The sequence below is a fragment of the Pinus tabuliformis genome, chromosome 6 (assembly GCF_031772625.1).
Source record: "Pinus tabuliformis cultivar Carrire ecotype Pingquan chromosome 6, CPIR1, whole genome shotgun sequence".
In the NCBI taxonomy this organism is placed as follows: Eukaryota; Viridiplantae; Streptophyta; class Pinopsida; order Pinales; family Pinaceae; genus Pinus; species Pinus tabuliformis.
In genome coordinates, this window is record NC_142292.1 from 261,864,063 (window position 1) to 261,885,554 (window position 21,492).

The following is a 21,492-nucleotide window of genomic DNA, read 5'->3' on the forward strand; positions in this document are numbered from 1 at the left end:
CCGCTCTTTACCTTGGACAATTGTTCTTTCATCAGAAGAAGTACTGCGTCGCACCAGTTGAACACCTTCGGTTGAAGGCATTCCAAGGCATACTGCATATAAGACCGGTTGGCTACATGAAGAGCCGCACCACCAGCCATCCTACCAAAAGTAAATAGAATAGTCCTTAGGGACCTATCAGTGACATCACAGATGATGATCTTGCCGACTTTACTCGGCTGAGATCCCTCTCTACAATACCGGCGAACATAATCTCTCACAGATTCACCTCCTCAGGCCAAACCTGATAAAGAGATGGGGGCACCCCGCCTCGACAAGCCAGTCAAGAAATAGATGTCTACTACAGTCAAGGGGATAGATTTGCCCCTGATCTGGAACACCTGGTTGGTAGGATCCCAAGCATCGAGCAAATACTGTAGTAAGTTGATCTATTGTCTCATGCTAGAAATGCGGAAAAACTTCAGCAAGCCACAGTTCCGCAGTGCGTTTACTGTAACCAGATCATGAAGGGCAAGCATGTCCTCTTCTTCATGCTCAAGTTCTCACCATGTAATAGTCATCTTACTCCAAAGATCTCTAAAAAACAAACAAGAGAAGAGTTAGATCCTAATTTTGGTAAGAAGCAGGCAAAATTTCCATCAAAAGCTGTGCATAAAATTCCTTCTCTGCACCCATCGCACCTACAGTAGTGCTCTGGGTGCGTTGCATGTCAGATAGCCATTGGACAGGCCAACATCCAACTCACCTTTCGATACACAGAGGGTGCGCTGAAGGCAGAACGAGTTTTCCAAACCCCAGAGGCTCTGGAAAAACCAGGAATCAAGCTCATAATGCAAAATGGAGAGCATGAAATGAAAGAGCTCAAGTTTAGCTCCTACCTTGTCCAGACGGCGCCGAGAATCGTCCACAGAATCTCCTAAAATCAGTTGATGAAAATCAAAAGGGGAAAGCACCTCCAAAGCTCCAACAAACCCAAGTTCAAATGAAATGGTAAAATGAGAGGTAAAAGCACTTTTTCATTACTTTTTACGTAGTTCAAAGTAAAATGTTAGTGTCCTAGCTCATTTTTCAAGCATATATTGTTCATTTTTGACTAGTTTGATGAAGCAAGTAAGAATACAGTACAATCTTTGAAAGAAAAAAGCTATTTATGGTAAAGTCAAAAAGAGACCATTTAATCAAGCAGTTTTAGCACATAGTTCAAGCTCGTTAAAAAATAAACATAAGCCATGAGCAAATGTTTCCCCCCGCGTTTAAGCTCATTAAAAAATGAACTATTCCCTGGTAAATAACCATCGTGAATGTAGTACTTCAGCCATTAAAACCTTGGTCGTGTTTGCACCGTCACCTCCACTTTTGCACTGGCCGATCATTCGCCTCCATTTGATTGTTTACCCATTTTGAGGAACAGCTGTGAAGAGTGATCTCACTAGCCATCCTTGTAACACTGTCGTGATTGGAAAATTCCAAACTTTACCTGGAATCAGTTGCTACCCATTTTATCACTCGTTCCTCAAAAGACGAGTCTCCTTTAAGATCCTTTCAACTGACTCGTAAAATATGAAAAGATTGCCGAGCCATTGGCCTCTCCAGCTCGTTAAAGGGACCGGAAGTGCTATCTCTCCTCTAAATTTTAATCTTTTTGGGCCTGAGGGATTATTACACAAAAAGATCGAGCGCTTGTTTTGTTCGGCTCGTTAAAAGTATCGAAAATTCATCCCTTCTGTATTGTTTTATACTTTTTCGGACTTAAGGGATTAGATGACAAAAAAGGAATTTTGGAGTTACCTTTACATTCCTTTTCAGACTCTCTAAAATTGAAAAGGACAGAGTTATCTTTGTCGTTAAACTCGTTAAAATTTTAATAGCGACAAACTTGTCTATAGACGAGAATGAGTTTCATTATCGCTAGGCTCGTTAAAACATAGCGATGGGTTTGCCAGAAGGGAAAATTATAGAACAAGCATATGTTATCCTCCTCAAGCTTGACAAAAATAAAGAGGTACTGGTCAGCAATGACTGGGGAAAAATTGGGAAGAAAACTTGAAGAAACTTTGTTGGTAGCAAGTCGCTCTTGAACATGACACTTTCACTCTGCATCCAAGTCGGGTTGGGTTGTTTCATTCACCGGTCACATCACCATGGTCCCATCACACCATCCACATTTGGGGTTAATGCTACCAATCCATCACATCAGTGTCGCCGATATGTTCAAGAGAAGTCATTCAGAGAATTCACCTGTGTCTCACCCACTACAATACATTTATACTCCATTCTTTCATGACTGCCACCCTGAGCCTTATATCACCAGATCGTTTTCACCTCCATTAAAATCATTTGCTCCGTTCCGTGTCATTGATGTGGGATTCATTAAGGCCCTCCTATGACGGATCGCTTCTTGTCAACGCCAGCTCATTATCCAAGAAGTTGATCTAGGAACACCCCATTCAGTACTTTGAAGCTTGCATGCCTCAATGGCAAGTTTCTCACTTCCGGTGACAGGTTTACATCAATGACCTTCGACCGAAAGATTTTGTGTGGTGTTCGACGCCAAGTCCTTTATCCACACCACGTGAATTGTACTGCAGTACCTTGAGGGTCATTATCATTATCGGTGATTCCTCTCGCGCTTGTTAACAGCTTACATCATTGGCTGGTAATCAAGCGATGTCTTTCCATGTTCGACTTCAGAACATTTCTCACATGGATAGACTTGTACTTCGAGTGAAGATCGAACGAGATTGAAGACCCCGGATCTAGTTTCATCCATCCGAGCTGCGATATTCATTCAAGAAAATAAAAACATCAAATGTACATCATTGCTGCACAGCTAATCATCCAATCTAAGGGATGATGGCTCTATCAGAATCATCAGTCTACACTCAGACGATTGTCTGTCCTATGTACATGAAAATGAATTTATAAAGCTGAGCATGGGAATGCCCGCCTCAGCTAGATCATGAAAATATTATGAAGATAATGTATTGTATTGTATCTTATTACAGGTCTCCTCCCAGCTTGAAAGAACTTCGGATACTCATAATAAAGCATTTCACCTGACATCAAAAGATTAACGACCTCATGCTTTAGGGGGCAATTGTTATAGACATTTTTGGGCACTACAACCCCAAGCATGAAATTTCCATAAACCAAGTGCTCCTAAGTCCCTAAAAGTGTTGTTCTAACCCCTAAAGGAACAAGGTCAACTGATTACAGCTTCTCCCAGAAGTTCTCCATGAAAAACTGCTCAGAATTGGTCAAAACAGGATCATTTCAGCTGCTCCACTGGCCAAGTGCGTTGCATCTCACCTAAATACACTGTGTGGGTGCGTTGCATTTCAAAATGCCCTTCTATGGGGTGCGATGGGTGAGAAATGACACATGGAAGTGTCATTCCGTGAGGTGGAGAGGCAATGGAAGCTTCCAGAAACTTCTCCTGTGACACTTGCCTCTCTGAATTCGACCAAGGATGAGTAAGAGATCATCAATCTCCAAGTGGAAGCAAAAACTATCAAAGGGATGACAATAATCAAATCATGAGCTGACTCATCTCCATTATAGATATCTATATATGGATCCCTCATCCTAGAGATCTAGAGGCTGGAATTTTGCATATTGTAAGGAATTGTTGTTGGTTTCTTGAGACAAACATCAGATTGTTGGGTGATCTAGGCTTTGTATGAGGTGAAGAGGGGCTTCCTTGTTGAGAGGTTGATGCTGGGTCAGAACAACTGGTTGTAACTCCTTTTGGCTCTTTCTTGTTTATCACTAAAAGCTATTCAAGTTTTCCTCCATACTCTTGTGTCATAGATGTTTGCTGCATTTGTATGGTCAATTTACATCTGATCCTAGATTGTTTATGATTATAGATCCATGTCTTTGTATAGTGCTATGCTACTGTGATCTTACAGGTACTTTGTGAAGCTGCGCGTGCAAGGGAACAAGTAGCGAAAGACTATCAAGGAAGAGAGGAATCAAATCAGTAGATTAGCACAAGACAAAGGTTGGTCTTTCTGTTCCTCTCTATCTATAATTCATAAAGGAAAAATGAAAGTAGCTTTACTCTATTTGTTTCTAAGGCAGCTGTCACACCTTAGTGGGATAGAGCAGTTCTATATAGACACTCTTCCCTGTAACACATTGCTAGGAATAAACTGGGCCACTGATATGAATGAAGTCATTAGCCTAAAGAAGCGGAAGATGATATTCGAGAAAAAGTCCCTATGCATAGTAGTTCCACTAGACGTAGCCGAAGGAGCGCGCTACACCGAACCAATGCGCGATGATGAGCTGCATTGTATTTACTAGATAACGGCGCAAGACCAGGATTGGGTGAACCCCACTGCAGATGGGAGAAGCTCATGGGAGAGCAACAACTCCTGTACTTCAGATTCAGATGAAGAAGTAGAACACTGGAAAAACTAGTTGCATGAAGTGACAACGCTGAATTGCAACATGATGTTTAGATCACTACGTGTGTGACAATAGAGGCAAGGGAACTGCCAACATATGATGGAGTAATAGCAGTGGATGAATTCATGGACAAATTTGAAAGTACAATACTAGAATAGCAGCGGCATGGTGCGCTGGAATGGGTGCTGCGCGTAACCCCCCCACGATGCTGGAATACAAATAAGAAGACCATTGGGAACTGATGCGAATGTAGAAGACGGATGCGCTTATGGTTTGGAAGTCCCCAGCATCAAACGAGTGCCGGGTAGCCAGGATGAAGCATCTTACACGCCCACCTGTGTTGATGGGTGCAGACGTGTGCTGTGCGAGCACACCCCAGGCTAAGGATTGAAAATTAGAACTAGACGCGACAGCAGGAAAAGCGATGCACACCACAAATATTACATTATGGAGCATTCAAAAAGCTATACGGAATCATGAACAGAGTTCACCAGGCGAGACGAATTGACTAGGACCTGCATGTACCAATGGTTCAATGGGCCTATAGGGTCATAAGAAAAAACCGGAGCGTGGAAATGACCCCAACACTAATGAGAAGAGATGAAACCATAAGAGCAGAGAAGAATCCCCATACCATAGCTCCGGCAGTTGAGACAGTACATGAGGACCCAGGTAAAGGAATTATGTAGTTATAGGGAGCCATTCAGTGAGGGAGCTTGAAACTTCGTGAATTCAACGAAGATTGGGTACCACTGAGAAAGAAAAGCATGACATTGAACGAAGAAATCAACGAACTGGAAACTGAAGTCACGCAAGTAGGCTGCATCGAGAAACTAGCAGGATGAGATAAGATCTAGCTAGCCAAGCTATTTCATTAGAAGAAGTTGTGACCTTGCTACCATGGCTGTGACCGCACCTTACTAGACAAAGTAAACAGGGAACGTACCATACAAAGAAGAATGTGACGCATTGATGGACGCAAGGGTAATTGAGGGGGGCCCACGTCCTAGTCTAGTAGGAAAATTAACACCTCGCACCGATGGTGCGACCACCTGACTATCTGTAGGAAGCACAGTCTCAGTGCTCCAAGTAGTTGAAAGAGAATGCGGGACTATAAAAGAGTCTATATCGGAGATATGTGAGGCGGAGGCTGCGCATAGGATTGGGACATCACAAGGGTCACGATCATGCATAGGGGCTGCGGTGCTGTGCGGGTATGCTACAAGGTGACCATTGGTGTCACTGTTCATGACAAGAGGTCCAATTTAAGGGAAAAAGGAGCGGGCGTCGGGCAATTAAGACAAGAATTAAGAACGAGATTTGGGACAATCTGCTGCCAAAAAGGCATTAATGATACAAGAGTGGGGGGAAGGGTCGAATTCAAATTCAAAGGTCTCTATAAAAACCCCAGGGCCAGCTCCAAGGCAACACCTAGTTGTTTAAGAGTTGAGCAAGTACAGAGCATTGAGCATCGCGTACTCTTACCATCCTCAAGTACAGACAGAATGATAGCTGCTAGAAAAAGAGTGCGGTTCGCCAAAGTTACTGCGGAGCTCTGTATGGCCCACAAGGAGCATGGAGAGGTGGAAACTGCACTAGAAGTTCCCAAAATCACCATGCACGCCGCTACCACAGAAAGACAAGCAAACAATGGGGCCAGTCCGGGTATCCCCAAGAAAACCACAGTTTGGCAAATTGTTAATGGCAGAAAAGGGAAAAGTCGTCACCATTGAAACAGTGGAGGAGGAGGAAGACTTGCAGGCCATGATCGCCCAAATTGAGGTGCAAGACAATGAAGAGGAGGATGTCTCCCAAAAGCATTCCGTGATGAAGTTACCTCCGTAGATCCCCCCGTGGAAGGGGAAATCCAAGGTACCGAAGGACCTGGAGGCCACGAAGAGTGTGCTCCAAACCCCACTCCTCCCCAATGATATCAGGTTTGAAGGTCTACTGTTGGGATGAATACCTACTATGAAGTTCAAAGATTGGGACCTCGTGGATAGCAAGAAGTTCCCACAGTTGGCCGCAGAGAAGTTAATAAAGTAGAAATGGTTGCGCGGTGTGGAGAAGGCTGGGTTACTCCATCTGCGATGGGTACCCCACTACCACCGCACGCCCATCACCATTTTTATCATCAGGCAGCTTTTGTGTCTGGTGCATGATGGGTATCTTTGGTTGGAGGAGCCGATCCACATCATGGTTGATATAATTCACTGAATTTCTCGACTGCCAGTCAAAGGAAACAACCCCGTGGCCATTGCAGGAAAAAGCAGTGACTTGGTCCTCGGAGAAGCTATGAAGGCCAAGTATAAACTAGAAAAGAGAAAGCAGGGGTACGCAATAGCTGGTATTAAAGACCAAGGTGCCCGACAAGTTAATGAGGAAATGTTGTGCCAAAAAAGTACCAGCATCTATGATTACGTTGGCAGAGCAATGTGCAGAGGGGGTCCAGTTCAACTGGGCACAATTCCTATGTGACGAATTTTTTACGAACTACAGGGAGGCCCAGGTGCAGGGTAAGACCTTCCACTATGCGTGGTTGCTCTTATCCATCGTGTTGGTTGCATGGGAGCTTCCGGCAGACAATCAGTTTCTCACTTCGGAGGGTGAGTTGCCCGAAGTAGCAAGGTACACCTCGCTCTGGGCTACAAAAGACGCAAACAGGATTCGCGAGATAAAGGTGTTCTGGGTGTTCATGGAGGCGAGCATCTGAACATGGATCAACCGTAGGCCGCGCTTGTCCCCTACAGTTCATAACAACTTGCAAAGCGTGATAGAATTCAAGGCAGATATGCATAACCTATATATCCAGGTGCGCAAGGATCTAGCTTGAACATGGGTGAAGCTTCCGTTCATTGCAACGGATGATGCAATTTTTGTAGTGATGGAGTCATGGCCCCCGGAGTGGCATGCCCCGGACTTCGTGAAAATGGAGAAGATTGCAGCACAACAACAAAATAAGGACACCAAGCTGCGCCTCCCATAGCTGGCTAAGAGGACACGCCAAGAATAGGAAGCAGCCACATGGCAGAAGGCGGGTGATGAAGCATCCGTAGCGCAGACAGCAGAGACCACAACTGTGCCAACCAGAGAGGCTGAGGAAGGCCAGGAGATGTCCTCGAGGCAGTAGACCGGGGAAGTGGACAGGGAGGAGGACCACGTGGATTCGAGTACGACATCAACACAACTCAAGCGGCTACGCGACCCAGAGAAAACAACCACCGGGAAGAAAGGGAAAGCCATGAAGACATCCGTCGACCCAATCACACTCACAAAAGGTGATCTATTCGATATCAACAAAACGATTGGGGAAGTTGCAGAGGACGTGCTCCAGGGATTGCAGATGGAGCAGAGTACTATGTTGGGGGTGCTCAGCATGTAGCTACAAGGCTTACAGGTACAACAACCCCAAATAGGTACAATGTCCCAGTATGACGCAGTAGGAACCGTTGAGGGCAAACAACCGCTATGCGCCCATATGGGTAACACCTTCCTCTTGCCTGAACGCACGTTAGTAGTAGCAAGTGGAGATGGCCGAGCTATGATGAGCAGCATGAAAGGCGTCAACTTGAACTTGGCTGCCCTGCTGCGTGAAATACTGTACTAGATGCAGGATGGGGTCATCAACGAACTCCACGCCTGGGAAGGACAAGCAATCCAAGTCCTGCATGAGTAGAAAATCAACATGGACTAGCTCAGCATCCATAGGGATGAGTTGGTGGTGCAGGCTAGTAGATTGGAGCAGGCAATAGAGGATGCCTGTAGGAGCGTTCCAGGGTTGGCTATGTTGACAGATCTACTAGCATCAGAGCGGGTCCATAGATCGGCTAGAGTTCACAAGGCTCGAGAGGAAATGGAAAAGGTTCAATTGAAGCTAAACCTACGAGTCACCAAGCTGCGATTAAAGGTGCAACCCTCCACACCCACAAAAGTCAGAGAGTAGCGCGCCGGTGCTATCCAGATGGGGTTGGAACAAACTAGCTAGGCGACACAGGGGCACACCGAAATGTTGGAGCAAGCACTAACCATACTTACGCACCTACAGGAAGACCCGAACCTACAGTTCCTAGAGGCAGAGGTGCGCGAGTTACAACAGGAGTATGATAGTGCCCAGGGCACCATGCAGACGGTTGCCCTTACTTAAAGACTTGCCATACTATAGAAGGCAAGGGCACTGAAGGACAGATTAGACGCCATGCACCAAAAGGAATCTCTACTTAAAGCACATATCCAGCCATGGATCGATGAAGCATTCACAATCATAGCTACCACTCAAGGGAAGCTTTCACATATGCATGAACTATATATGGTTGGACACGAATGTGACCTTGCTGACGAAAGTTCAGAGATACGCGTGCAACAGTTACAACAGGCGGCAGAACAGTGTGCTGCAGACACCCAAGCTGCGCGAGACCTGCTGCATGGACTTTGCGGAAAGATCATCACACCAGCAGAGTGACTCGGGACGAGTCATGATGATTATGTTGGGGGTCTACTGGGCAGCGGATCCCCCCAAAGCGGATTTTTGGGGCTTGAAGCCCGAATTTTGGTCAAGTGTAATGGAAAGATCCCGCGAAATGTGAGCACGGAGTGCAAGAGTCTAGGGTTGTTTACCCTCAGATAATTTAATTTAATGTAAAGTGTGTCATCCTACCCATGGTCCATGGACCATGGGATTGTATAAATAGAGCAAGGCTCTAAGTGTAAAGTTAGACAGGGTTTTTGGATGATGAATTAGCTCTGAGTCTATAAGTCTGAGTCTTGGGTTGTAGTAGTAGTAAGAGACTCTGCAGCTGAGTGTGTAGAGGCCTGGTAGAATCCGTAGCTGTGTGCGCGAATCCCTATAGCTGAGTATGCAGGGTAGACTTGGGATTGTACTTGGATAGAGAATTAATAAAAGATAAGTTGATTATGAAATATTGTGTGTCTATGCTTCTATTATATTTATGCCTCTCTTTATAGTTTTATTATTGTGCGCACTTGTTATGAATGTTGAATGATTAATGAGACTATTGGGCCCACACAATTAAGTAAGATGTATAATAATAGCATAGTAAGGATAAAGGATCTAGACAGCACCTCTTTGCGCTCTTTATAGAGCTACGTAGAAGCAGTTGTAGAAGTTGCGAAGGACAGATGGCTGCGCAGAGCAGCGCAAGCATGCAGGTTTATTTCACGAACTTCCTAGACTTCATCAAGACATCCCTAGGGTGTGGAAGCCTGGTTCCGGCACCCTCCCATACTACCTCGGGTGAGACCTCAATCCGCGCACCGCGGACTATTGCTGAAAGCGCCGATAGTTTCGAGATTTGTTTCGCTAAATCACTTCTGAACCTGGGTCAGGCCCCAACAAGCCAACACTAAGGAGTGCAGAGTATTGTTGACAACAGAGCAGGAGGCCCAGTAGGAGAGTCGATAGCAACACGATTTTTCTCCCAGTACACAGTTGTAGACATAGTTCATTCATTTTATTTTGTTTTGATTTTTCTTGGGTTATAGGTGTTGCAGTAGCAACAACAACAATGACAAGTGTTGCATGCATAACATTCCGAAAGTACCAGATCAGGATAGAGTTTAATTCCTTTCTTGTTGAGAAGGAATGTTGAAAATAACAACAAGAAATGGTAAAAATAACATCAAGAAAATCCCTAATTTAATTTGTCCTTGAATTAAATTTTGAATAAAATTGTAATTGCGCATTACATGAGCACTTTTAATAGTTAACTAAGTTAATTTTACTTAGTTAGCTTAGTTAATTCGAATTTAGGGTCTAACTAGAGTCATGTAGAGTGTCTCCTACAATTAGGAGGACTAGTTGAGTTTATTTTGAGTTGTGATTATTTAATTCAGTCTAACTGAGTTAAAGCCAATTAAACTAGTTCCAACTGATGGAGGAATTAGTGGGAGGTCCAGTAGTGGGGTGTAACGTACATTAGTGGGGTGTAACCTGCAGTAGTGGTGTGTAACTTACTGTAGTGGGGTGTAACGTGTAGTAGTGGTGTGTAACTTGTAGTAGTTGGGTGTAACCTACAGTAGTGGAGTTTAACCTGCAGTAGTGGGGTGTAACCATTAGTAGTGGGGTGTAACCGTCAATGATAAACCAATAAAATAAGATTCACTCATAATTAACTCATGCATGTCAGATCAAAGAAAGACCCAGTTGATATTGGAGTTTAGGGACAGTGTACTGTCAGTTGTAAAATCATCTAAATTAAACCGATGGTTCATGCAATCAGAAAAAGGAGGATATGAGGCAATTGCGCAATTTCTCAATTAAATAATTTCTCAATTAAAAGGGAACAATAAGGAAGTAAGGGAACAATGGAAGTCTAAGTAGTTGAAAGTTAACCTAGGAAAATGAGAGACATACAGTGATGGCCAGAGTTAACTAGGCTCGATGAGAGCATTGTAATCTTCTCATATTCTATGATTAATGCAATATATAGGTAGCATGGGTTTTTAGCTATGGCTTTCCCTAGAAATATTAGCATGGGTTTTGTAGCTATGGTTTCCCTAGAAAATTATTGTGTTAAGTCTTATATTATTTCTTCGTTCTTTCATCAATCATTTATTGTTTCCACTAATGAGTAAAGTAGATTCAAGTCAATTGTTTTAGCATATTACAATCTCCATTTTGTAAATATAAGGAATTTCTACACTATGAATATACAAGTCAAAATTCCCCCAATGTGCGCGAGGAATGAAGAGTAAATTTAGCTTTAATCCTCAATCATACCCATAAGAAAAATTAAATCTTGGCCATGGCCACATGCATAGGTTTTATTCTCTGCATCCAAGGGCCTTCAGATGCACGCACAAGTTTATCTCCTAGCGGCGAGGGAAAAGTCAAGGGAAAATTAATGCAAGTTGAAAACCTATGCCAATTGTTTGGGGATCTTTTTCAACATATGTACATGCCTCCAAAGCATTTCTAAGCTCTATGACACCTCTACAAATGGATCAAACTTGTCTCCTAATTACCACTTGCAATTTGACCTTGAAGCCAACAAATTAGAGTTGACATGACTTCCAACAAGTCCTCAACTCTGCTATGACACATGCACACACTGAAACACATATAAACAAAAATGTAACACCTTTGCAACACACTATAGCACCTCTGAAACGTCATCATACAGATAACACTCTACTACTATAAGTCATGAGCATGAAGATTAACGTGAAGACCTAGACTTGCCATAGTCAACATGGAGGACATCACTAACACATGTCCAAAAATCAAGCCACATCACAAGGCATCACGAGGTTGACATCAATGAATCATGAGGCAAACATAAGGTTGACATCAATTCGAAGCTCAATGCCAACACAATCAAATGCAACCAATAGAAGCATTTGCAACACATGCTACAAGGTTGACATCAATGCCAAGACAAGCTAGCTTCCATTATGAAACCAATGCAAAGACTAGCTAGTTGAAACCATGAATTCCATAATTCCAAAAATATCATCTAAGAATTATTCATTTATGTGATGTACGAAGATATTTCCCCCTCAAATGGGCTTATTTTCAGGGCGTTAATCTATATTTTCTTATGTTTTGTGATATGGTTACGTAACAACTATGATCTAGTTACGTAATAGTATATAAAAAGGATTTTCTTCCAACGAGTGAATTAAATAGATTCAATTGAAAATTTGCCTAAGAGTTTTCTAAAAACAAAAATAATCAATTAGTTTGAGTAAAGAAACATAAAATATCTATGGTATTCTTGTAAACAAAAATTTATAAAACCTTGTATTTGATAGGAGAAGGGCTATTATGTTAGATAAGAGGTAATTACTACATATCTTACTAATATTCTTACTCTAATGGTCGTGTGAAATACCTTGGGGCAGAAGGATTAAATAAATAAATGAAATTATTCAATGAATATTAAGTAAAGCTATCAAAGAGGTGACAAGAGATTGAACTGCGAATAGGCTAACTATGTATATAGCCATTCTACGGAAGACCGTAGCATTTATTAAGTAATATTAAGAAAAGAGAACCTGGGAGATAAATTGTCAATCCCTCATCTCGATTATAAACCAACATTGGTGACAAAGATAAATAAATTACAATAAAACTCGTATATAAATTATGAATACTAGTCGTTCGCATAGTGAAGAAATCAAGACTTAATTACTTAATACCATGATACAAGAGCTCTATGAGATGAGTACAAGAATATTAGAGGTAGGCTTATCTAGATATTATTAACTAGTAATTAATGAGAAGACAACATGTAAATAATATTTAACCAAGAACAAGTCGAGATGATAAAATACAATATAATACAGTCGTTTATGGTATTGTATTGTATTGTATAAGTAGGAGATATGTATTGTGTTAGGAAAGTAACTAAGAAGAAGAACCCAAGCTAAATTAGTAATCATGATTAACCTTATCCACATGCCATTAAACTAAAGTATTAAAAAAAACTCCTAGCAGAGGAGGATAATACATTTGTAGATGTTAAAATACAAATTGTATACATTCTTACATTATCATCCAACCAATGGTGCAAACATACGTACATATATGGCATAATTATTTCAAACTATATATATAATGTAATGTAATCTAATTTAATTGATACAAGGATCTAAATATCACGGAGTTCGTAAACAAACATTCTTTTAGCCCTCTAGTTAGAATAAACTGTCAATGGCCAGTGAAGCCTAGAACCCTAATAGGGTAGAACAAGTCTTTGTTCAATAATATAGCCATAAAAGCTTCTGTTTCATGTTTCTATTGAAAGAACATAAAAAAAAATTGTCTCGCACATACATGTGAAGAGCAGTTGACCTGGAAAAAGAAAGGAAGTCGATTCAATATAACTTGTGGAAGGGATTCATCGAAGGAAAAAGGACCTGGTGCGAAGGTACTCTATTGAAACCATACCTATACCAAAAACCTAGATATGGAGTTAGAAATCATAATTCTTAAAGTATAGCCATGGTATAAAAGGAATGAGTCTGTAATCCAAAGAATGAAACTTAGTTGTATACCTGAAACTGATGAATGTATTTCTTCCAAAGTTATCACTCTGTAGAATCCAATATAATACAGAGTTATTATGGTACTTTGAAGAAATAGTTAATCAAGTTCAAAAAATATTGACTTGAGAACAAACTGGAAAGACTCCATAGTCGTCGGTCAGAGTAAGAAGGTATTTAAACCCAAGGTTGATAATCACAAACCCTAGGCTGGTGAATTCTCTTTTGAGAGTCACCGAGAGTATGGAAACAAAATAAAGAGAAACATTATGATAGTGTATTAAGTTTATAGGTTAGGACCAAAACCAAAGTATTCATGAAAATCTAAATCAATAAGGATAAAACCTAAAATCTAAAAATGGCTTTCTCTTGGACATTGGATAAGCCAATATTCTTTACGTGTTTCATGACAAGGACTAACCACCTCTCATGGATCATTGTCTCTAGCGATGTTATCTCTCACTAACACATGCATGTTTTGGTTTAACGATAATCATGATTCCCAACAAGTGGTATCAAAACGTAGGTCACTAGTTCAATAGACACCTAGCTCACGTTGGGGGCGAGATTGTTGGACATTGGATAAATTAACTATCCCCATGTGTTTTGCAACATGGACTAACTGCCTCTCATGGATACTTATCTTTGGTGATGTGATCATTTAACGAAAATCTTGATTACCAAAATCTCCACCATGTAGGCCAAATGAAAAATAAAATATAGATTAAAACTTACCTAGTATCTTCATGAGGCCACAAGTTTTGAAGTGATAGAGTAATTATGTGGTCACACTATCACCTATATCTAGTGAGCAATAACTATTGTAAAATCCCTTAGATACATATGTGCAGAACGAAGCTATTGTAAAATCCCTTAGGTACATATGTGTAGAACGAAGCAGAGAAGAAATAAAAATATTAGACTGAGATAACCTGGAAAGGATGCATCAGAAGCTTACTACCTTCGATGACCATCGTTAGGAAAATATGTAACAACTTCTTATTGTAATCCCTTATTACATCTACAAATTCCTTTTCAAAACCATAGGAATAAGTAATTAATGAATATAAGAGAAAAATGGAATGATAATATAACAAGAAGAAAGGACAATTTGAAATGAAAATTACCATTCTGTTAAGGTATCGACACGTAAACAAATTCCTCAATGTGAAATTAACAATGCATGTCAGGAAGCCAATATAACACCTGTAAGAAAGAAATTATAGTGTCAAAGGAGACCTGGAGTGTATAATAGGGTAGGGAAGCACTTTGCCATAAGAGAAAAATCCAAATGAATGAATGAGTCATAGGTTAGGGATTTTCACCCTTTGGAAACCCTGTATGATCCTCCTCCATCACATCAATACCACAAATCCAAAATGTAAATAGTGCCTCTAGATTTTTGGTGTTCAGAATCAATTTGCAAAGAGTCCCACCCGTGTTGAAAAGAGGCACCATGTGAAGGCAAGTGGGCGATGGCCTATATGTCCTATTCCTAATGAACATGTGTATTAATAAGGACCATTCAATTGTAACACGCCTTATGGAAGAGGTTATACACCTAGGTCTTGAAACCCAAGAATGGAGAATAAGATAAATGTATACTTACAAACCCAAGATTTGGTTGATAGTGGATGGTCATATCCCATTATATTATTCATTGGAGACTAGGAATATGAGGCTATGGAGTTAAGAGCATTTAGTACATGATTTTATTGTAATGTTTGTAAATGTGCCACGTTTTTTATTGACAAACATCAATTAAAAAGGACTATATAAAGATCAAAGTGATTTAAGTCCCCATAATGACGTTGAAGAAATATAATGTGATCGAGTTATAAAAGGAAAATGAATATAGCCATATTATTCATACTATGGAGATATATGTAAATCATTGTCTAAGTGATAATGTGGCAATTCACCCCAATTCACCCAAGTTGTTGAGTTGTGTGCACAATAATCAAGTATAACCATAGGAGCAAAGATTCTCATTACTATTTATGTCAGTAAGAAGAATTATTTTTAGTGTGTGTGAGGAGGTATGTTACACTCTAGAAGAAGAATCATCAATTGAAGAAACAATTGAGCTTAAGATGTTGAAAGAAGTTCTTGGATCTACCTTAAGGCCTAACCCTAAAGTGTTAACTTATAGTGGTAGCTTAAATCCTGAAGAGCCCATGGATTAGATCAATGACATGGACAAGTCATTTTAATATGTGGAGATGGATGATGAAAAGAAAGTTAAGTTTGTTGTTACCAAGATAAAATGGCGGGCAAATTTATGGTGCGATACTGTGCAAGTTGAAAGGAGAAGGAATAACAAGCAGAAGATCAAAATTTGGGACAAGATGGCTGTAAAACTTAGACGTAACGTTTTTATAAAAGACTACTAGATCTCTTTGTTTAGATAGATGTAAAATCTTAGGCAAATATTATTTTATGTAAGGGAATACATAAAGGAGTTTTATAAAGTAAATTTCAGGGCACAATATGTAAAATAAACTATAGAGAAGATGACTAGATATATAAATGGCCTTAGATTGAACATTCGAGATGAAATTAATGTGTTATATCCTAAGACTATAGAGGAGGCATATAATCTTGCTTTTAAAGTTTAGGAGAATCTACAAGTAGTCTATGAGAGGAAAGAGTTTTTTTAGAGGAAGAGGACAACCGTTTGGTAGAGGAATAGCTACAACGTAGAGAGATGAAACTAGTTACTCAAGTCAACAAGAACAATCAGGAAGTGATTCTAGAGGCTAAGGCTCCTTTTCTAGAGGAAGAAGTAGAGGCATAGGAAGAGAGTATAGATGCTACAGATGTGGAAAGATGGGGCATAGATCATTTGAATTTCTAGAAAATGAAATAACACACTATAGAAATGTTGTTGTTGCACAAGAAGAAGAAATATAAGAAGAGGTACAAGAAGAAAAGAATGTACTTAATACAGGGGAGTATTTATTGTTGAAGAAAGTTTTGCTGAAGCTAGATAAGGAAGCTTTTTAACTATCCAAGAGAAAGGCCTTGTTTAGAACTATTTTCAAGGTAAACAAGAAGTATTGCAAGGTGGTGATTGACAACTGAAGTACATACAACTTAGTGTCCATAGAGGTGGTATAAAACTTGAACTTGAAAATTGTTAAACACCCAATACCCTATAAAGCATCTTAGTGCCAGAAAGGTCACCAACTATTGGTGAATGCATAGTGTGAAGTGGAGTTGCAGATAGGTAACTACAAGGACAATATTTTTTTCGATGTTATTCCAATGGATGTGTGCCAAATTCTATTGGGTATACCATGCCAATTCAATAGGAGTTTTATGCATGATGGGAAGAATACCACTTACAAGTTTTAGATAGATGACATAAACCACACCTTGGTACTATTGCAGGAGGAAGGTATAATAGATAGAAATAATCCAAAGGTCTTGTTACCAACTAGCAATTTTTTTTTGTAGTAGGTTGAAGACAATGAGGTAAATTTTTCTTTAGTTTACAAACTTAGAGAGATAGTTAAAAAAACTACAATTATAGACTTGCCTATGTAAATTCAATAAATGTTGAATGAGTATAATGGTATCATGGTGGATGACTTGCCTAATGAGTTGCCACCTATGAGAAGTATAAGTCATCATATTGACATGATACCTAGATAAAGTTTGCCAAACAAGGCTGCATATAAAATGACTCCTCAAAAGAAGGAAGTGAATAGAAAGCTAGTTCAGGAGCTACTAGATAAGGGACTAATGAGAGAAATCCTTATCCCATCCATAGTCCAATAATGTTGAGTAGAAAGAAAGATGGTGGTTGGAGAATGTGTACAAAATCAAGGGAAATAAATAAAATAATAATCAGGTACATATTTCCTTTACCCCAAAGCGATTATTTGTTATATTTCTTAAGTGGTTCTAAATATTTCTCTAATATTGATATGAAAACTCAGTGCAGGGATGAGTGGAAGACAAGCTTCAAAGCCAATGATGGCTTGTAAAAGTGGCTGGTAATTCCATTTGGACTATCTAATCTACCCAACAACTTCATGAGATTAATGAATGAGGTATCCAAGGAATTTATAGTGAATTTTTTGATTGTATATTTAGACAACATTATGGTGTACAATTAGTCTAAAGAGAAGCATTTGAGGCACTTAAGGTATATTATGGAAAATCTACAACATGAGAAATTATTATTTAATTTTAAAAATGTTCATTTACAAAACCAAAGCATTGTTATTTTGGTTTTGTTATATCTAAAGAGGGCTTGAAGATGGATCCCAAGAAGGTAAGACCAATTGTAGAATGAAGTTGTCCCAAAATTATTTGAAGTTAGAGGTTTTCATTCTTTCGCTAGTTTCCACAAGAAGTTCATTAGAAACTTTAGCAGGGCGAGTGCTCCAATTATAGAGACCATAACGAAGGACAAATAACCGTTTTGGTTGACCGTTGAAGTTGAGAAAGGATTCCAATTTTTTAAAATGAAAGTCACAAAGAAATCGGTCTTAATCCTACCAAACTTCAATAATACTTTCCAAGTAAAGTGTGACACAAGTGGTGAATCTATCAAAGTTGTTCTAAGATAAGAAAAGTAGACCATCATATATTTCAGTGAGAAGTTAAATGAAGCAAGAAGAAAGTACTCTTCCTATAACAAAGATTTCTATATTGTGTTTCAAGCACTAAAAAAATGGAAGCATTATATAATGTGAGGGGGGTTTATATAATACACACATAATCTAGCCTTGCAACATATAATGCAGCAGCCAAAGTTAAGCCAAAAACATGTTAAACAGGTAGAGTTCCCATAGAGTTTTACCTTTGTAATAAAACAAATCAGTGGCCAATTTAATAGGATCGTGGATGCCTTGAGCATAGGGAGTTTAATAATGAAGGAGAGTCAAATACATGTAATGGGTTTTGATTTCATGAAAGAATTGTATGAGAATGATGCATATTTCAAAGAGGGTTATGAGGCATGTAAAAATCCAACCGTCGAGAATAGAATCAAGAATCTTGAATATATGTTGCACAATGGACTACTATTAAAAATAAGTTAGTTTTTCATTCCAAAATGTTCAATGAGAGAAAATTCAATAAAAGAGAAACATAGTGGAGGATAAGGTGGACATTTGGGGCATGATAAAACTTATGAACAACTGCAACATTTTATGTTTAGCCACAGATGAGGACTGATGTTAAGAAGTTTGTGAATAATTATAGAATCTATCAACATGCAAAGGGAAAGAGTTAAAACATAGGTTTGTATACCCCACTACCAACCCCTAACAAACCAACCTCTTAGCCAAAAACACAAAAGGGTAATGATTCCATCTTTGTAGTGGTTAATAGATTTTCAAAAATGGCCCATTTTATTCCTTGCTTTAAAACTAGTGATACTATCAATATTTCCAACATTTTCTTCAAAGAAGTGGTACGATTCCATGGAATACCCAAAATAATTGTCTCAGACAAAGGCACGAGATTCATGGGGCACTTTTGAAGGACTTTATGGAGAAAACTTGGAACAAAGTTGACTTTTGGCTTAGCTTATCAGCCTCAAACTGATGGTAAGACCACGGTAGCCAACATAAGCTTTGGGAATACCTTGAGGAGCTTAGTTGGAGAGCATCCTAAACAGTGGTATCATGTGCTTGATCAGGAAGAATTTTCCTATAATGATTCTTCAAACATAAGTACTAGTTAAATCCCATTCCAGATCATATATGTAATGTACCCTAGAGGGGTTCATGAGCTTAGGATTTTGGGATGAGTTGAAGAAAGGACACAGAAGGAGAAGACTTTGCTACAACTATGCAAGAAATTTATGAGCATGTGAAACAAAAATTACAGGAAAACAACCTTAAATATAAAAGAAAAGAGGTTTTGAAGAGGAGAGAACACACTTTTGAAGTGGGTGAATTAGTCCCGATACATTTTAATAAGGAATGATTTCCTAGAGGAGAGTATAACAACCTAAAATTGAAGAAGATTGGACTTTGCAGAATGCTTAGGAAGTTTTCAAACAATGCATATGAGATAAAGTTTCTACGGGGATTGGAATCTCTCCCATTTTTAATGTTAAATACTAGGTAGATGAAATAGCCCGAACATCATATGATAGTGATGAACACCTGATTTAGTGGAAGAAACAATTTCCAACAACAAAGCCGTTATAGTCAAAGAGAATTTTGGAAAGAGAGTGATCAAGAGAACAAGGGGCAAAGAAAACTATGAATACTTGGTCAAGTGGAAGAATCATTTAGTAGTAGATGCTACTTGGATGACTACTAGTTTGCTATAAAAAGTGACAGTTTAATTGAAGATCTCATGGCTAGGAGCATATGAATAGTTTTGTTCCTTGGGAGTAGAATGCAGGGGGCGTTGGCCAAAAATCCAAATTCACCTCTAGAAAGTCAAAGAAATTTACCAAAGACTTGGTTCCTCAATTTTCTTATTCGGTTTTGCATAGATTAAGAAAAATGAATTAATTTATCCATGTAATCAAATAAATTTAGTATTTTGTTAACTAATTGGAGAAAGGGCTTGAAGCATAATGTAGACAAAATCTCGCTCATCCAATTCTATTCCCAAGGATTTGGATGAGGTTGAATGTATTAATCAAGTTTTCAGCTAATGAAAAATTTGGATTTCGGTGTGCTAGTTTGGTTCAAGAATTATTTACCTCTGTACTATCCTCGTCATCCCTTTGAATTGTTATTAATTTTTGTAATAATTATATATGCGCCTGTTGGTATGCATTTTCTTCCTTAATTTAACTGAGTGAGCAGAGTTTGAAGCCTCTATATAACTGATGAAAGTTGGCCCTTGAGCTGCTTAAGTCCTTTCAAGTCCATAGAAAAAATATTCAGAGAACAAAATGTTAGAAATATTTAGTAAATTTAATTTTCGCGGAGGGGGAAAGGACTTTGACTTTCCTGAAGCTACATTTGCACAGCTAGTTTCGGGCATTGTGGAGCTGATTTCATGCAACTACCTTCGCACACCGCGAAGCTATTTCACAGACTTGGATTTCGCACACCATGGAGCTATTTCAGAGACTTATGAATAATATTTACTCACGGAAAAAATGACAAAGTAGGTTTGGAGCAACACAATAAAAACTTAGTATTATATTCTAAAACATGAAAATACATTCACATGAGGTTGTAGCTCATTCACTAAGTAAAAACTAAAATTTCACGCAGAATAACACAGTAAAATATTGTAACTATTGTTTTCATGCATCCACCAAAATTTTCTCCACCATTTTCTCCCCAGAGACTTGTGCTATATTTTTATCTAACCTCTTACTCTCTAACCCATTACAAAATGACTTTTACATTCATATATAACTCAACATACAATTTTACATTTAATTCATGACAGAGAAAAATTAATATGATGTTGTTATTGAGTGTGATCAGAATCGCGTAGGTGTTTCTAGAGTGTGGGCAATATTTGTTGAATAAATGCTTGCCCATATCTATTTACCAAAGTACATTGACTACTTTAAATTCCTTGCTGCGTTTCAGAATGGTTCACGTCTGGCTTCAGTCCTTCAATCTTCAAACAGAGATGCAACCTGCAAAAATACGTCTGACAAGTATGGTTGCTCTAAGTCTATTTATTGCAGTGGTTGGGATTATTATTTCCAACACTCCCCCTTAATCATAATTGCCACCATTGACAATTCCCAAACAGTTTCTAAGATAAACAAAACATTCACATGCCAATGGCTTTGTGAAGATATCAGCAAATTGTTCCTGTGACTTGTAGTGCTGCAACACAGTTTCATCATTGTTAATCAACTCTCTAATTAAATGATATTTAGCATCAATATGCTTGGTCCTCCTATGGAAGACAAAATTCTTTGACAATGCAATTGATGAGGTGTTGTCATAGAAAATAGTTGTCACTCCCTCTTAATCATGATGAAGATCCCTCAACATCCTTCTCATCCAAACTACCTGACACACTGCTACTATTACTGCGACATATTCAGCTTCTGCTGTTGACTGTGACACTATTGGTTGTTTCTTGGAGGCCCATGAAATGGCTCTAGAACCCAAATGAAAAACA